A 16,551-nucleotide genomic window follows, 5' to 3' on the forward strand; every position below is an offset into this window, starting at 1 on the left:
TTTTAGCAGAAATAAAGGAGTGAGGAGTGAATGCTTGGAGAAATAACTGTGTTTTGTGCAAAGCTCTCTCTGCAATTCCCTCCTGCGGTGGCGGGAGAGAACGATAGAAATCTATCTGCTCCCAAGGTGAATTGCTTGAGAATCTCATCTTAATAGGGTGGGGGCATTGCAGGATGGGGAAGGTGAGAAGTTTCTTGCATTTCTGAGGGCTAGTCTGGGCTAATTCCTTTGTGCTTGTCGGGAGGTATCAATTCCTGAAAAGGGAGTTTCCTTTCTCTTTCCTATGACTCGTCAGGACGGTGCCTACACGCTTAACATATCTACATACGGGCTGACTTCCCCGCCTGCTTGGTGCCTACTGGCCCCACTCCCTTATCTAATCAAGGTTCAATCAAAGTTAATTAGGGATCTAGTTTTCTGTTCCTGCATTAGGCGTAAAGCAAAAGAAGCTCCTGGGCATATCTGATCAAGGAGCTGATCTGTGTTATAACTATGTAATAACTGGCACGACTGTGTAATTACAATACAGCCCTATCTCAGGTTACATCATTATCATTATGCTTAACACTGAAACAAAGTGTGGTTACCGTGATTGGTGTCAACACATTTGTGATGTGCCACCCAGGAAGAGGAGGATATACACATGTCACCCAAGCCCTGCTTGAGCCTGGAAAAAAGTTTGTTCCTGCAGACAGGGCACAAGGAGGAAAGGAAATGCACAGAACACCGACTAAAATTTAGTCGGTTAAATTTAGGGGTTAAATTTAAACTTCCTTTACCCTTCCTCTTCCCTCCCCATGCCAAGACTTTCACTTGTCAATGAGGACTTGACTCTGCAGTCACTGATAATAAAATGTAATCTACCTCCGGGTGTCTGTAGTCTATTTCCACAGGGTAGAGATCTGCAAAGTTCCAAGAGCAGTGTTAACTCAAAGGCTGTGCTCTGAGAATGTATTTTTTAGTTTTATTTTTCTGTTTAAATGATAGTTTAATGAACTAATATGTATCTATAAATAGGAGATGCTGTGGAACTTGTAAGAAGTGCAATTCACTTGAAGGAAAGCCAGTATTGAAAATACCATTTCTGCATCTTCTGCTTCTTGCTGAGTTATAAAGTATTAGAAAAGCCATATTGCACAGCTTTTAGCCACTAATATTTATGTGCAGTCTTAAATATCAACAGCTTCAGCCATTTTTTGTTAATGTTAGGTCTGGATGTGATTTCTTAGTTAAAGACAGCTTCCTTAGCTTACCTCATATCATGGCATCTGGTATCTCTAATTGGAATCATTTTCATAATAACCATGAGCAATATACATTACCATCTAAATATGAAGGCTGGCTGCAATACAGACTTGTCTACAGCTTTTTAAGTATCCAGGATCCTGTCCAAAGCCCCTTAGACTCCAGGGAAAGACTCCTGCTGATGTGTCTTATCTAAATTAGCTGCCATGTATCAAAAAATTCTCCTAGACTCCATATAGGAAACCAGAAATCTATTCAATAATAATAAGTTTCAGGGCAAATCTGTCAAACTCCTCCAGAGGTGGTGTCCCATTGTGTCACTAAATAAGGCCTGATTCAGTCAGGATTTAGGTACTTGCACAACTTGAAATGCCAGAGTAACTCTGCAGACTTTTAGGGAAGTTCAAGGCATTCAGTAGGTTGTCTCTCACTAGTTTACTACTTACAAGTGCATAATTGTTAAAAAAAATTTACTGTTTCATTAGTAATAATAGAAAATTACCTAATTCATACAGAAACACATGCTCAATACTAATTTTTATGGTGGTATGATCTTGTTTTGAATTAATTTCAGAAAAAAAGTTGCACCTATATAACAATCATAAATCCCTAAGGTATCCACAGCCAAAGTTTTCAGCTACTCATTTAGCAGTAGATATTTATGTTATGTTCCAAGTGTGATGTTTTATATTCATCACAATCAGCAGTCCTCAATAAGATAAAAATACATCAATTCACCTCAATCTGGAGAGTTTCTCCAAAAGGGACAAGAAATCCTACTGTCAAATTAAAGGGAAAATAAGGGATTAGAGTCCCCTAACAACCGCATGTACAGAATTCATTTAAACTGAAATTTTACATGAAAAGGTGCAAATGCTTTTAAAGAGAACCATCCCAGATTGCATTTTCTTGCTCTCTCCCATATAATTGTAAACAGCTTTGATTTCAAAGGGAAAATCAGACAATTATTTTATAATGAGAGGTGTGGTCTAGTGATTCGAGCATCAGACTGGCAGCCAAAAACCACTGGAGTTTTAATCCTGGCTCTGACACTGACACCATCTACTGCCTTGGGCTAATCACCATGGGTTTGACTGAGATCTGCTCCCTGTGGGTGCAGGAGGCAGGGACAGCTGCAGAATTCCTATCCAGAGCCCCAGAGGTGAGCAAGAACCTTCCTGGTGCTGCTCCCAGCTCCTGCCCAGCACGTCCCTGAGCTGAAGGGCACCATCCCTGACCAGAGGAAGACATTAAACCCACACAATTTCACCTCAGGCAAGCTGAGGTTCAGGAAAGCCATAGCTGCTAAGTGCTGTCAATAAAAGCTTTAAAAGCTCTTTGCATAAGCATATTTGAGTAGGTCTGTGCTTTGAAGAAAGCCTGCTGCTTAGGTCGAGGGATGAGTAAAGCCAGTCTTGCATTTAGAACACTCCCGACACCTGGGGAGATTTTTATTTCCTTTAAGCACCTTGTAGTTAAATTTTTAGTCATTGTTTTCTTTCTTCCCGTGTTCACCCATCCCCCAGTGACCCCCAGCTTTTCCCTGTCCTGGGCTTCTCACTACAGTTCCTCCTGTCTCATTGAGTTGTCTGATTTCTTACCCTTGATTAATACAAACACAGACAAAACCCACATCCTTGGGGATTTTAATTGGAAGCTTGATAGCCTTTTCTTCTCTGCTTGTACATTTTCCATCGCTTCAGCTTCCTTGAGGTCCACAGACAGATTTTCAATCTCCCCCTCACATTCACCATCATGTTCTTGATCTTTGCTTGCTTGGGGCTTGACTCCTTCTAACATAAATGTTAGGCATCTTGCCATTTCAGATGACAGATCAGCTCTTTGATGTGTCTAATTATGATGGAGAGGGGGCAGAGAAAGCAGGACCTCCTAAAGCCAGGATAAATTTGCTGTCCATATAAACTCTGAGCAGCAATGTGGCCCTCTGGTTTCTCTGGTATGTGACAGCATGCTGGCTTCAAATATTGCTCAACCTGAAAGAGTTCTATGAATATCCTGTACAAGGGAAGATTTTAGTTTTGAACCTTTTTGATTTGAAAGAGGAAATCTGGCAGCAGCCAGGATGCCAGAATGACGGGGAGGGGTAGCAGGATGGGGAGTTCCACCTCAGCTTTGCATGGCAAAAGCAGAGGTGGCTGACTGAAAGCAATCCAGTGAGAGAACCTTGTTCCTCCACCTCACCCCACTCTCCCTTTGTTGCCTGCACAGAGTAGCAGCAAACTTACACTCAGTATTTATGTTGGTGCTTTGCAAAAGTCATCAAACTCAACCCCACAACACATTTTTGCACTGAATTTCCAGTTTGGTTTTAGGGATGCTGCTCAGAGAGAACAGCTGTGCTGCTCTGAGGGCTGGAAGCTTTGGAGGACATCAGGCTTCAGTCACTTCTCTTGCTCTGAAGCCATTGAGAAACTTTCAGGGCATCCCATACCAAGTTCTTTCACTTCAGTTAAGAACCAAATCTGTGGTGATGCAGGAATATGGGACTCACTCTGGAGTTTGTGACAAGCAGAGTTGAATTCAGCTCTCAGCTGATGTTCAGGAATTTACCATCATGCCTCAATTTTTGGGGAGAAGCCCTCGCTTGGTAGAAGGGAGAGAAGATTGGACAGGCCGTTTAAGACTGAGACCTGTCTAAGGGCTGTACTGCTGAACTGTCCAGCTCCTCTGGCACGTGTGTTTGCCCACAGAACCCAAGAACAGCTTCTACCTGTGCTGCAGAGACGTGGCTGCCCTGCTCAGAGCAGGGCTCAGCTGAGTTGTGTGCTTTATAAACACATGAAAGGCCGTGGTCCCAGCCCTGAGGTACTTGAAGTCATTAGTAAATCTCACAGACACTTCTTAATATGAATTTATTGTTGATCTGTCTGCCCCAGAGCTTGAAATTCTTTATCTGCCAAACAGGCATAGCAGGAGTTTCAGCATTTCTTCCCATTATAATACCCAGGTAATATGCTTCAAGCCTGACCCACAATGATCATCTCTGAGAAGAAAGTTTGGTTTCATTTTCCTCCTATTCAGCATTCAGCCCTTGATCTTTTTACCAAAATGGGAAATCAGTACAAGTGAAATGAACACTGATCAACACTGACAAAACCTTTCACCTCATTCCTTGTGGTAAGCTGGGGTTGCATTTGTGCTGTCCTTGAGCAAAGTCTTGAGTGGAAGTGTTCCTCCAGCCTCTCTTACTCCTTCACTTTCCAGAGCAAATGCAGAAACCTGCTTTAAATGAAGCAGCCCTCAGGTGAAGGGAAGCAGTGTTGCAGTGTGCAGAGTGACAGTCTGAAAGGCAGCAGGGAAGGGGATCTCTGTGCAGCAGCGCTGGAAGGAGAGCAGGGAACATCTATCAATATTTACTGAGCAGCACTGCTTTTCCATTTGGTGTTTCTCAGCCCTTCCTCTTTACAGAGCCCTGCCCTGTAATGGCTTTGTCATTGCTCCTGTGCTTTGCCAAGCAAGAAACCCAGTTTCTGGGTCTGATTTTTGTTGACAGGGCTGAAGAAGATTGTGGAAGCCTTTCTCTCCATGGGTTCTCTCTACACCCTAGAGAGGAGACTAATAGTTTCTGAAAGCATGTCCACCCTACAGAAAGGTCACCAGAGTCCTGGGGAAGATGAATAAATGGGGGTTCATCAAGGCTCTGTAGTAACATGGGAAGGACCCCTTCCAACAAAAATATTGCCAAAAAATTCTTAACAGTGGCAATTTCAGAGGAGCTGGAAGTAGGCAGGTGATGTTCTGGGTTGTCATTTTTCACACAGTGCAGCACAGTCCAATCACTTCTACAGGTGTATTTTTTAAACAGTTTTGTTTGCATCAAGTGCTTGTCACTGTGTGGCCTGTGACCTGTGGGATGTTCTGATTGGGGCTGTAGGAGAACATGTCCCTGTCACCTTATCTTCCATAGACAGTCAGCTGTCTTTTGATTCACTTGGAGCTGTGAGTCTGGGCATGATTTTGCTTTAGTTATTTTATGCCAACTCTATCACCTTAATATTTATTGTTTTGGCTCTGGACAGTAGAGCTAATTAATGTGTTATATACTTTGAGTACCCTCTTAGTGTTTCACACATCTTTTAGGGTCTGATATACTGAGACTCTTAATGCAACAGTATTTACTTCACTATAAAGTAGAATAAATCTACCAGGAAAACCAGCAGGAGTTCAACTAGAGCAGTGGAAAAAATCTTCTTTTTAGGTTTTCCATTCCCTGATTTAGGCTGGAGTAGCTACATTGCCATGTGTGCTCTTTCTAAGTAGATTCCATACATTTGATATGTACACACAGATATGTGCAGACACACAGCGTAGGGCATTATCCTAAATTGCAAAATCAAATTACCTGTGCTAATATTCATTTAAAGACACAATCTTAAATAGTCGTGTTGCTGGAAAGAGAGGGAAAAATGTCTGAAATGGACTGATGCAATTTTGTCAGATTATCATAAACTCCCAAAGCTAAGCTACAAGAATAGCTGATCCTGACAGATGCTTGCGGTTGGAGTGCCCACATAGGGAGAAGTCTGATTATGTGTCGGGTGGGAGGCAAAAAGACAGAAGAAAGTTGATTTGCTTTATCCTGTCAATCTAATGATTCACTTTGCAGGTCACACTTTATCTACACACAGTGTTTATTTAGACAATGAAACCATCAGTGTCATTGATAGAATCTAACACGCCAACAGAGATATTTTACTTTCTTGGTATTTTTTATTGTTCCTGGAGCATGTAATCTTGCCACAGAAGTCTTTTTATGGAAATAATATTTTGTTATAAGCACTATCATCGTGTATTGTAATTATTATTTTGTTTTACCCTGCCCACACACAAAACTGTTTGCATTATATTCCATTGAAAGATACATTTTAAGTTCTCTCTGGTAGTCATGAATAATGTAAATTGACAAGAACTATTATGGAGGCAGGTAGACAAAGAAACAGAAAGTTAAGTGGTTTCCTTTCTTTTTATGGCAGAGTGACATTTACCTGTAAGTGCATTTGATTTTAACACAATAGGATGAGTCTCTGCTGTGCTGGATTAGGATTGAGGCATGCGGAGGAGTTCAGATAAAGAGTGGGCACTGAGAAATGCCCTCGCCAGACCTCTCCAGGGAGGGTACTTCAGCAGCAATAGCATGTCAGAATGTCTTTTTTTTTTAAGTCCTTGCATCCAGCTGACAAAATCTTTCCTTGTTTCTGTATCTGTAATTCCAAGAGATCTCTCAGTGCTTCCCACAGCTGTCTAATACTTTGTGCTTGTCACATCACTTTCCAAAAAAGGGTCAATGTCACTTTCCCACCCTGACAGACAGAAAATCCAAGGCAAAGAGAAGCTGTAGATGAATGGGGGTCACTTGGAGGCCCAGGACCAGCTCTCCTTGTGTGTGTACCCACGGCCCAGATTGGTATTGCCTCTCACATTCCAGCTACAAATTTCCTCAGTTCCCCTTTTCCTCAGACTTGTCAGAACTGCACTAGTTGGGTCTAACTCTCCTGCAGTTACACTGAATTTAAATCAGACATAACTCCAGTGGGTTGGATTCTCACTTTTGCAAACGGGAGTGTTCCCCCTAAAACCAGTAGAGCTCATTTTTAGGTCTGAGAAGGTGTAGCTGCTCTCACGTCTATAAACATCCCACTAAGTATAAAATACTTTATTTCTCTAGTGTGACACATTTACCACCCTTCCTGAGCCAGCTTTTCCCTGCAGTGTAACTTTCCACGTCCTCAAGGTTACATGGGGTAAGAGGTACAAAAGCCACTCAACCCTTGTCTCCAGTAAAAACCCAACCAACCAAATAAACAAAAGCAAACAAAAAGCCAAGTAGGCTTCACACCATGATGGAGACATTCCCTCCCCTAGGGGAGTCACAGGTGTGCAGGTGGAGAGCTGAGGTCCTTTGGGAGAGCTGACATCCCTCTGCTTTTGCAGAGGAGCAAAAAGGAGTGCTGTGGTTTAATCTGCCCATATTCCTTGAAGGAAAAACTTCAGAGAACATTGTCCAGGCTGCCTCCTGGCGCTTTTCTACTTTTGTGATCTCTCCTTTAAGTTTCTGTGCAGGAGCAGGACAGGCTCTGGCTCTGACAAATGTGACCTGTCCCACCGAGTTATTGTTGCTCGCTGTGGGGGATGAGCTTTTGCAGTCCTCTGGTTCCTGGTGACGTAGTGCAGGGTGCACACACACACCACGGTTGTGTCTTGGGGCTTCAAATGCCTTTATCTATGTCATGCATTGGTTTTTACAGTTTGCTATGAATCACTGATGCCTGCTGGGAACACATACCCGCTTCTGGTTATTTTTATTACAATGTTATAATGGGCACAAGGACACTTAAAAGTGGAACAACTGAGCATCTCTTGCTAGCCAGTGCTGTGCAACTCTCCTGGGATGCCTGAGAACACTGAGCTGTGCTGCTGAACTGTCTTACTGTAGTGAAAAGAAATTAATTCCAAGATAGTCAGTGTGCTGCGTAGTAACTCTACTCATGTGATTGATGGAAGAGTAGCTAGAGCCCTGTATCAAGTCCTGGAATATATGCTCAGAGCCCTTGCTAAGCTGCAGGTTTCCTCAATGAGGGTGGATCTGTTATTTAGATGTTCTGGTTATATTTCAGCTGTGTCACAGCTGAACCGATTCACGATGTTACACGATTCCATGTCCTGGGATGTCCAGGAACTAGGCTGGAAAGTTTTGTGGCTGCCTTCTATCCCTTGGTCTGCTGGCTTTCTCACCAGCAGTAAATCAGGGGGCAGAGCATGAGATGAGTGTCAGGATCTCCTTCTGATGAGAAACTGAGACATAGCTTGGAAAAACACCTGGACAGGAGGTGAAGGAAAAGGGATTAATGGCATGCTGGGTTATTACACCATGCTGATGCTGTGTGATAGTGCCAGGATGAGTACATTAAAAGATATAAGAAATCCAATATGAGGGAAAAAGGGAACATACAAACCCCAGGTTTTGACTTGCTTGTCAATGGAGTGAAGGTTTCAACTTTGAAGGTTGCAGTATTTGAAGGACAAATATTTCTGTTCTCGGACGGAAAAACAGGGAGCAAAGAAACCAGCCTGAGAACTGCTGGGCACGCAGCTCCTTTGATACGAGGGTTTAGTGTTGGGTGATTCTTTAAATGTTTGTTATGGGTTGTGAGCATGTTAGAAAAACATCAAGATGCTCAGAGAAAACAGTAAAGGGAATGGCTGAAACACACAATACTCAATATAAAATACCAATATAATCTGGAGTTCTGTTAGCTCTGGAGCTCTCAGAGTGGGCTTCATCACATCCAGTTTAGAAGGTTAGAGACAAGAGAAGAACTGATTTGTTCACAGCACACAGCCAGCAAATGGCAGAATTGGGACTAGAAACCAAATCTTTTTACTGTTTAAAGGAAGTAAACAAATAGGTTTGTGGTAGTTTCAAAAGCCATGGTTACAAGAGGACTTGAAATAATTGAACTAGGCTTTCTAGCCCCATTGCACAGGCTTTGGGCAGGTCTTTGAATTCTGCTTTGAGCTTTAATTCTCCTGTGCCACTGCACACAAAGTGACAGTCACTTTTACAGGAAAATGTTAAACCCAAACTCTGCCTTTGGGTACAGAAGGAAATTGCAGAGAAGAGAAGTCACTGTGTCCATCTGATCGGTATAGTGGCCATGTGCCAGACATCATCTTTTGTGGTAATAATTCCTTCCCAATGGCAGCCTGAGCTATTTGCCTGTCATGATTTGTCTTTTTTTGTGCTTGGGGAATGCTGGCTGACCTTTGTCTTTGATGTTACTCAGCCCTTTCCTTGCAATAGGGCAGTTCAGGAGGCCATGACCACATCTGCTTTGGCTGGTTCTGTTATCAATTAATTTGTCCTGCCACATCAAAGAACAGAGATAAAGCTGTAGCATTTCCTTACCACAGATTTTTATCTTCACTCCCCAGTTCACCTCACAACACACGCACCTTCCACCTCCACAGCAAGCGGAGAGAGAGAGAGAGAGACAGACACAGAAAGAAGCTGAAATGATATCCTAATAGCCCCCCTCGAGTGCTGATGGCACCTGGGTGTCTGTGTGCTGAGCCTTACACCCACTTCCAATCTGGCCTGGCCACAGCCAGGCAGTTGCTTACTCCCCCAACAAGTTATTTGTTTTTCTTTCTAGACAAATCAGTGATGTTAGAATGACAAATAGCAGTTATAGCTTTGCACTTAGCTGAGTATAATTTCAGCCCATCAGTACCATCTGTCTCCTTTCTTGGGCTGCAGCTCCATTAAGTGACAGTCAGAGATCCTCGAGGACAAAGAGCCCAACTAACATGGACAGATATCTGAGGGGTCAGAACCTGTGACTCTTTTGCCTTCTGTGGTTCACTCCAGTGGTGACCTAGAGAAAATGAAGGTGGGACATAGAACCTAACCCAGATTCAAACTTCCTGAGCTGTGCCGTGCTGAGCCTCGATTCTCTTTGTCCAGGAATTCTGTGCTGAGATTGGTGCTAAACACCATCCAAACTTATCTGAAGACTTGCTGGGGTGGTGATGTTTTTTTGGCTTTGGGACAGCAGTCAGCCTTATTTCTAGGAAATTTTGTGTTTGTTTACTACAAGTCATAGAAGAGAGAAGAAAATGCCTCTGCATAGTAGGTATTTGGTATTAATATTATTGATATTAATACTAAACTTTAGTATTAATAAACTAGCCTCATCTGTTTGTGATAATCTCACCTTGTAGAACTGCCTTGTTTTCCAAGGAGCAATTCCTCTTGTCTCAAGGCACTCACCAGGAAAAAAAATGTTTAGTGAAGATTCCAATCTCTGTCAAATTGCAGGAGTAGATTGCTTCTATCCTGTTTAGGTCTTTCTCTGTCTCCAGAAGCATTCTCTTTTCCATTTATGACCTTTCAAAGTTCCTTGTTCACATTCTGTATGAAGTTCAAACTTCTCTTCTTGTCTATACTGTCTATCAGTAATTTATCTGTCATCTCCTCTGTCTCTGCCTCCTGTTCACCATGTGCCCTGTGGAAACCTGACCACAGAAAATAAAGTGAGGCATTTTAAAGAGTTTTTAGAATTACTATAAGGTGGCTGTGTCACAGTGAAGTAAAAACGCCTAAGTAAAGTACTGGGCTAGGAGCAATAAGCCAAAAGGAAACACCAGTGAAAAGGATTTTTCTGCACAAATAGAAAACAATTTGTTCAAAGTCTTTGGGCACTCTCCTTTCAAGAGCTCAATGCTTATTTAACCACACCAAAAAATGATCAGATTTGCAAAACAGCTCAGTTTGCTGAGCACAGTCACAGTGTTATGTGTATATGAAAATCTGATCCTTCTGTCACCAGACATGCTGGGGACTGGGTAGGACCAGCACCTAGGGATCTGTATTCCAGCTTTGGCCTCATGTCCTCAGACTTTCCTGATTTAGTTGTTTTCTCTACAGGCTTGCTTGCTTGTTACTTGCTCATTTTCTTTCTTTCTTTCTTTCTTTCTTTCTTTCTTTCTTTTCTCTCTTTCTCTTTCTCATTTTCTTTTTCTCTCTCTTTTCTTGTTTATTATGTTTTCTGAGGACTAATTTGATCACATCCCAAAACATGAGGAAATGTTGGCTTTGGAACCATTTTGCATATGCAATGAAAAAGCCCAGACTTCCCCAGAGTGGCTGGGAATGTCCTTCTCTCTCATTGACTAAAGGCCCTGTGTACCTTGCAGGATCAGTTGCATTCAAAAACCTGTCCTTTCAAATTTGTTTAGGTAAAGTGCAGAGTGCAGATGATTCCCAGAATAGCTCTTCTGGCTTCATTTGGAATGACAGCAAAAACAAATCTGGACTTGGCTTTTCATCTCAATGGAAGGGCATACGAGAAGCAGTGAGAATGTGTCATTGTTCGTAAAGGACAACGTCACATGAGAGAGAGCACAGGAGAGAGGCAGGGAGAAAGAGATTTTTCCTCTCTGCTAAATAAGGGCCATTTTGAGGTGTGTGAGGACAGCAGGGGTCAGCGAGTGCTGGAACTGACTCTGAACTTCTGGCTGAACAATCTCCTGGAACTAAACCCAAGAATACCTTTATCTTCAGCAACCTGCCGGGAGATGTTCCACAGCCAGCTTCCTCCACAAGAGCCAGGTTACAGTGTCTGTACATGACAGCAACTGAAGCAAAAGCTTTTGTCTTTTAAAACAGACTGGCTCACACACAGCAGAGTAGACTCAAGCTTGATATTTAATATCAGACACTGTGCAAGAATTCCTTTGTAACACAAGAGCCATAAACCATGAGATTATTTGCCACGTAAGAGGGAGATGGTGGGCGCAGGTGCAGGTGTTCACACACCATGGCTAATTAGAACAGGAACAGATGAGTCACAGGAATTAGAATTTCTTCAGTAAGGATCTGCTCTGAGCCCTGGTCTGTTTTATCTACCAGGTACTACCCAAGACATTTTCCACCATGAACCCAGTCTGTCTGGCAGACACTCCTTCAGCCTCACCTCTTCCCTGCCTTAGGAAGGGAGGAAAGTCTGAGGTCCCCATTTGCCAGAAAGATGCTTGCACTGAACTTCCACATCAATTGCCTGCATACACAGTCAGTGTCAGAAGCAGAAATAAAGTCCAGGAGTCCTGATTCTTAGTTCTCTCCCATCAGCCACATTCTCCTGAGCTTGCTTTACCTGCATATCAGGGATTTTGTGGGCAACTACAGAGACAGAGAACAGATTGCCCTCAAATGGGGTCTTCAATCACTCAACTTTTATCACTGAGAGACAGTAGCTTCCCTCCCTAGCTCCTTGAAAAGCTTTTAAAATAAACACAGGTACATTAGAACAACAGCCCTTCAAAAAGAGTCCCTTCCTCACCCTTACCTTCCCTGCTCTCCTGTCATTAAGCAGAGCAGAGCCATCCTTACATGTGACATTTGGACACATTGACTTAAACTATTTACTTTAAGCTTTTCTTCCTCCCATTCAGGATCATTTTCATTCATTTTTCAAGTGTTTCAAAATTTCTTTTGCCAAATCCCTAGATCAGGTGATTCAGAATGAAGCAATGGGACTTGCGCCATTCTGGTAAAAGCACAACCCTGAAGCTTCCCTACTGTTCCCACAGCCCCCTTCTGTTTACTCCTTAACTCACTAATTATGCTGACAAGAGGAAAATACAGCAGGAGTCATAAAGAAAATATCACTTTTAAAGGCCACTTTTATTTCTTTACCACAGATACTACCTTGCTGGTTAAACCATTGAGTAATTTTATTCTGGGCTTCGAGTCACTGGGTCAGATTCTGGTTTGAATTTTATCAATAAAAACAACCACTCCAGGGCAACCTTTCATAAATATTCTTGTTTTCAAACCAGTATGCTCTGCTGCTTGAGGATGCCTTCCTAAACCAAATCCTAACCCAGAATTACCACATTAATGTCAGTGGAACTGACAGGTGACAGAGTTCAGACTTGGAACTCCCTCACAAGGGTTTTCTCTCTCTCCCAGCAGTGGAAAACACTGAGCAGCTTTAACACAACTCTCCTGACTTACACTCCCTGCTCAGCAGAAGCCTGGGAGCTTTGCTGGGTGGGTTGAAGATGCAGTAGCACAGATGTGTGTGTGAAGTGAGGATGTGCTGTGCTGCTGTGGATCCTGCAGTGGCAAGGACTGAACAAAGATCTGCTTAAGATCAAGCTCTTATCATGAGCTTGGGCAAGGCATTCTCTCTATCAGACCCTTTTTGTTGTTGTTGCTCTCTCATTCTTATCTGTCTTAATGGCAACAGGAATATTTTGGACATTTCCTCAAGTTCTGTATTAGCTCCACCTAAGGAAAATCTAAGTCACCTCTTCTCAGAATACACAAAAGGTGGTATAGAGGGAAAGATTTAGGGATGAAGGAACAGTCTGAGTGATGTCAAGCGATGTTCCCATTACAGAATGGTCACATCAGTTGTTGGGTAACTGGAACTGCAGTTTGTGGCACTCCTGGGACAGCAACTCACAATAAAGTTAAGGCTTTTTCTGTGCATATAGTTTGAATTAGGGGAAATGCTCAAAATATATAAACAGGAACTAGTCTTGCAGAGAAGATAAGCTTTGGAGTAAGGGGGCTGTCTCTTGCAATCTGTATTTAGTGTCTACTGCAGTGGGGACTAATCTCATGTTGGGCCTCTGGATCTTGGGCCTCTCTTAATGTGTGTACTGCTGTAATACACAGAACTACTTCCTTCCATTGACTGTCTTTTTGTTGCATTGTTTTATGTAATTAACTCCCTTTTTCATCCAGAAGCCAAAAAGTGATTATTGGAGATTGCCAGCTCCAGACCTGAATTGTTTCATTCAGGAAGTTAATTAAAATCAACCCACCTCTTCAGAAAACCTTTTCGAATACAGTGTGGATGCTCCTTTCATCCGTGTTACTCTTTTTTTTTTTTTTTTTTTTAAATCAGTACTCCTTAAATCATGGAAATAACTTGGCAAAGGGGCTGAATTACAAGAAAAATCAGTTAGGAACGTAGGTAAAGGCACATAATAGGTCTTTAGAGGAGAGGAATGAATTTAATTGAGTGAAAGCTCAGAAAACCCAAAAGTAAACTCAGGGTCATCAGCATGCTTCTTTCACTTATCCCTCAGTTGCACTTCATAGATCCAGGCTTCCTTTTGCTCTGCTGTTATCACACTTTCCTTTTGCTGTGATTTATTAACTGTGGAACTGTCAAATTATGAAACTGAGGTTCTAGAAATACTTATTAATGTTTGAGAAATTCATTTCACACTTGAATACTTTTTCTAACACTTACTAATGTCCCTCATTTTGGTCATGTGGGTCTGCAGGGCAAGAAAACAAGGTATCTTATTATATATTTAGCATGTGGAGATGAAGGATGAAAAAAAATGTATTTTGAAACCCCCTCAAACATTTCAGCAGCCTCATGCATTTGGTCCTTGTGCTGCTGTATGTGGTGGCTGTGCACAAGCAGGGCAATGTCTGTACATTCAGTGACACCATTCCAGCTCTCTTTCAGTCACTATTAAGAAAGCACTTCTAATCCCCTCTGAGGAGCTCGAACATAAAATTCCTTTCATGCCAGTTTTGTCTTCTTCAATTTGGTGAACACTGACCTTCCCCCTGTGATTCCAGTGGAACTTGTAATTCAAAAGGCATTTCTGTTTATTATTACCTTGTTAGTGTACAAGAATCACCAGGGATGCCAGTATTGCTCAGGCAACAAGGTTACTCACTGAGCTCTCTGTTGCAGCTTTGTACTGCAAACAAAAATACAGAGGCCATAGATAAATTATGATTGCTTTACTCACAATTTAATAAGAATAATGAGCCGAAAACAATTACTGAATAATTACTTGCCTCAAGATCCTTTGCCACACTTATTTCCCACACAAAGTTTTCTGATGGAAATTCATTTAAATAGTAGAACAAAACCCACCAAAAATGTCAAAGTTTATGAATTTACTCTTACAGGACTGGAACATTTCTACCTCTTGACACTCGGTTTTGAAATGTGTTATGTTACAACAGTATCAAATTTAACAGTTCTGACTGGTGTAGTCTTACTCAAAAGGAGGTTTTCCTTCAAAATATAATTTTGCACAGAATACTGAGCTCTATGTTTCCATCAGCATTAATGAAGTCAAGTTTTGTATTAAACCTAATCTGCTCAAAGTAGTCATATTACTCTTCATACTTAGAGAGACATCATCTGATAGGAAATGGCTGCAATACCTCCAGCTTTCCTAAAATACTGACAGTTTCAACCGTTTCTTAAGAAATACTCACTGGGGACTGCAGCTCTAAACACACTTCTGTTTTAAAATGTCACCATCTTCTTTAGCTTAAATGGGGGACTCCTTACAACTAAAGCAGTGGCGTTGCTGGCCACCCAAAGGCCAGACAGAGAAAGGAGTGGCCACCAGACATTTTTCCTTGAAATGCCTCTCCACAGTGCTTTTTCCCCTTTGCTACCTCACTGGTTCCACCTATGATTTCTAAACGACCATAACATCCTTTCCTCAGGCAAATATTTCATGCCAGCATTGGGAACATTGTTTTTTCAAAGGAAACTCCAGTAACATTTATAGTCTTTCACATTTGGTAAACTGCTCCTGATGAAAACAGTGGGCAGCAGAAGCACCTTCTCCAATGCACAGATGTCCACTGCACGCTCAAATTATCAGACTTCATGATAAGAGGGAAAAAACCCACCTTTTTGGCAGAAGTAACATGGAAGACATAATTAATTTTTTTACCTGCAATAAGAGGAGTGAATTCTGGTCTTGTTTAATCCAGCACAGCAGCTGACAATGGGGTGGGCTGGAGTGTTTGCTCTGCTGTCTCTTCTGTTTAAGCTGAGGACAAGAAAAAACGTTAATGCAGCAGTGAATCCTTGCTGGGACCTGACCCTGATTGCAGCTCTGCCCCACGGATCTGCAGGCCCCTCAGTGCCCATGTTTTCAAACCTGACAATATGCTAAGGCTTAATTTTGGTATGTAGGAAAATGCTCATGTGTGAGGCTAACCCCCCTCTAAATTCTGTACACACAAATGCAGCGGCTCTTTCATATCAGTGTGCTGTTCATTTCAAAGTTGGTCTTTCAGCACTTCTCCTCTTTCTCTTTCTTTGCTACTGCCCTTTAAATTTTGTGTCTTTAGACTTGAAAACTTGTGCCATGTGGAAGAGCTCCAGTTACATCAGCTAAAACTACAGTTTCTTCCTTAAGCTGTACACACTGGTCAATATTCTCTTCACAGATAATTCTGCTTTTGATAAATGCAACTTAATTTTTGTATAGTTTTGAAAACAAGTTTTGAAATATTATCTCCACGGACATTTAAAAATTTGACAGGTCTGTTCTACAAATCATTTATTTGTTTTAATATTTCTTAGCATCTCTGAATCTAAAACATTTCATAGATACGTTCCCCTGACCATTTCACTAATAATGATTTAGCTCATAATTAATGCTTTCCTTTCACAGAACCAGAAACTGAGATGCAGGCATCTGAGAGGAGTGCTATTGTTTTTTGAAGCATAATTGGATTCTTATTTCTAGACCTCACCTTGCTGAGGGCTCAGCTCTTCTAAAAAAAGCTGTCTACAAGGGTCAGAAAGAAATTATTAAATTGCCTGACACCTATTAATCTACTCCTCTTTTAGGTCCATAGCCGTGAACTGAGCTCATTGAAATAAAATCTCTCATACTTGTGAGATCATGTGCTAGAAAATCAGTCCTGGTGTGCCGAAAGAGTTGGCCCCACATTACATTATTTCCTTATACAAACAGTAACAAAATACTTTC

The sequence above is a fragment of the Pyrgilauda ruficollis genome, unplaced genomic scaffold (assembly GCF_017590135.1).
Source record: "Pyrgilauda ruficollis isolate IOZ18807 unplaced genomic scaffold, ASM1759013v1 scaffold59, whole genome shotgun sequence".
Taxonomy (NCBI): Eukaryota; Metazoa; Chordata; class Aves; order Passeriformes; family Passeridae; genus Pyrgilauda; species Pyrgilauda ruficollis.